The sequence below is a fragment of the Prunus avium genome, unplaced genomic scaffold (assembly GCF_965620075.1).
Source record: "Prunus avium unplaced genomic scaffold, drPruAviu1.hap1.1 HAP1_SCAFFOLD_18, whole genome shotgun sequence".
NCBI lineage: Eukaryota > Viridiplantae > Streptophyta > Magnoliopsida > Rosales > Rosaceae > Prunus > Prunus avium.
The window spans coordinates 452,501-455,000 of NW_028276878.1; positions in this window are offsets into that span (position 1 = coordinate 452,501).

The following is a 2,500-nucleotide window of genomic DNA, read 5'->3' on the forward strand; positions in this document are numbered from 1 at the left end:
GCCTACCATGGCGTAAAAATGTCGACAGAATTTTTCGACATTTGAATAATGGGGTTTGACAAGGTTTGAAAAATTCAATAAAAATGGTAGGCTTGAATGTCGACAAAGTGACGCGAAGCGGAAGCCTACCATGGCGTAAAAATGTCGACAGAATTTTTCGGACCTTGTCCTGCCATGGGCTGCGCGCAGCATGCCGGCAGTCTGTGCGCAGCGTGCGCACAGCATGTCGGCAGCGTGCGCGCTGCTGAGCCTGTCGACAGAAATTTTCGAAACTTGTCCTGCCATGCGCGCGCGCAGCTTGCGCGCGGCGTGCGCGCAGCATGCCGGCAGCCTGCGCGCAGCATGCCGGCAGCCTGCGCGCAGCATGCCGGCAGCCTGTGCGCAGCGTGCGCGCTGCTCAGCCTGTCGACAGAAATTTTCGAAACTTGTCCTGCCATGCGCGCGCGCAGCGTGCGCACAGCATGCCGGCAGCGTGCGCGCAGCATGCCGGCAGCGTGTGCGCAGCGTGCGCGCTTGGGAGCCTGGCCGCAGAATTTTTCGAAACTTGCAATGCCATGCGCGCGCACAGCGTGCGCACAGCATGCCGGCAGCGTGCGCGCAGCATGCCGGCAGCGTGTGCGCAGCGTGCGCGCTTGGGAGCCTGTCGACAGAATTTTTCGAAACTTGCCATGCCATGCGCGCGCACAGCTTGCGCGCAGCGTGTGCACAGCATGCCGGCAGCGTGCGCACAGCATGCCGGCAGCGTGTGCGCAGCGTGCGCGCTTGGCAGCCTGTCGACAGAATTTTTCGAAACTTGCCATGCCATGCGCGCGCACAGCTTGCGCGCAGCGTGTGCACAGCATGCCGGCAGCGTGCGCACAACATGTCGATAGCGTGCGCGCTCGGGAGCCTGTCGACAGAATTTTTCGAAACTTGCCATGCCATGCGCGCGCACAGCTTGCGCGCAGCGTGCTGATTCTGTCGACAGCGAGGCTAGCGAAACTTCTCCTGCCATGGCGTGCGCGCAGCGTGCTGACTCTGTCGACAGTGAGGCTAGCGAAATTTGTCTTGCCATGGCGTGCGCGCAGCTTGCGCAGCGTGCGCGCAGCCTGTGCGCAGCGTGCGCGCAGCTTGCGCATTCGGTCGACAGTGAGGCTAGCGAAACTTGTCCTGCCGTGGCCTGCGCGCAGCCTTCGCGCAGCATGCGCGCAGCATGTGCGCAGCATGCCGGCAGCCTAGTTCCAGATTTTTTCAAATGTCGACAGAATTTTTCAAACCTTGTCAAACCCCATTTTTATTGAAATTTCCTCGCACAATAAGCTCCCCATAAGTAGTCTATGATTTTTAGGACCTTCTCCAAGTTACAAAACTAAAAAATTCCTCCCGGATTTGTTTTAATGATTTTTTCAATTTTACGACTTCTAAAAATAATAAAAAATACTTCCCGACTTCAAATATTTATGAAACTTTTTCCCATCAGAGATTGCATGTTTCTTAGTATCCCTGCAAAAAATCACGTCCAAATACCTTGTATTGAATTATTTAGAGCCCATTATGACTCCTCGCGCATAGGTGATGTCTCTTCCTGTCAAAGGGCTAAATGCATAAAATGCTATATAGGGGGGTGTGTGTTGCCTGCATATGCATGGCAGCCCATGCCCTCCTAGCTGCAGCCCCCTTCCCCCACGCCACACCCATGTCATGTTGCCTCGATATGTTGCCTCGGTATTATGGGTTTGGTGTCGGGGTCGGGGGGCTGCCACCCATGGCGGTGGTGGCCGGAATCCGGCCGCCGCCACCACGCCGCCGCCATGGGTGAGGGGGAAAAAAAAAGGCGTGGAAAGTTGCGAAATGGGGTTGTCTAGGCTTTTTTTTGGCATGGAAGAGCATGGAGTGCTAGGAACTCCTTCTCAAATGCGCGGGCATGTCGACCACAACCTCATTTCGCAACAACAACCACCCGTGTGGGGTGGCGGTGGGTGGATAGTCGCGGATTGGGGCTTGCCAAGCCAATGTTTTCAAAAAAATTCATCAAAATTAAAAACAAATGTTTTGTTGCCTTCGGATTTGTGGGCGAGCGGTGAGTCGGAGTGGAGCCGGTAAAGTTTAACCTCGGTGTGCATGGTTGTTTTTAGAAACTCAATCCAATGCCGGGGACGTTGAAAGTGACGCTCTTATGAGTTGCAAACCCGCAAGATTTAAAGAACCTTTTCAAAAAAATTTCAAACCAACAAGATTTAAAAACAGAAATTTTCATCAAAATGAAAAACAAATGTTTTGTTGCCTTCGGACTAGTGGGCGAGCGGCGAGTCGGAGCGGAGCCGGTAAAGTTTAACCTCGGTGTGCACGGTTGTTTTTAGAAACTCAATCCAATACCGGGGACGTTGAAAGTGACGCTCTTATGAGTTGCAAACCCACTAGATTTAAAGAACCTTTTCAAAACAATTTCAAACCAACAAGATTTAAACCAACAAAATTAAAAACAAATGTTTCGTTGCAAACAAATTGTGGGCGAGCGGCG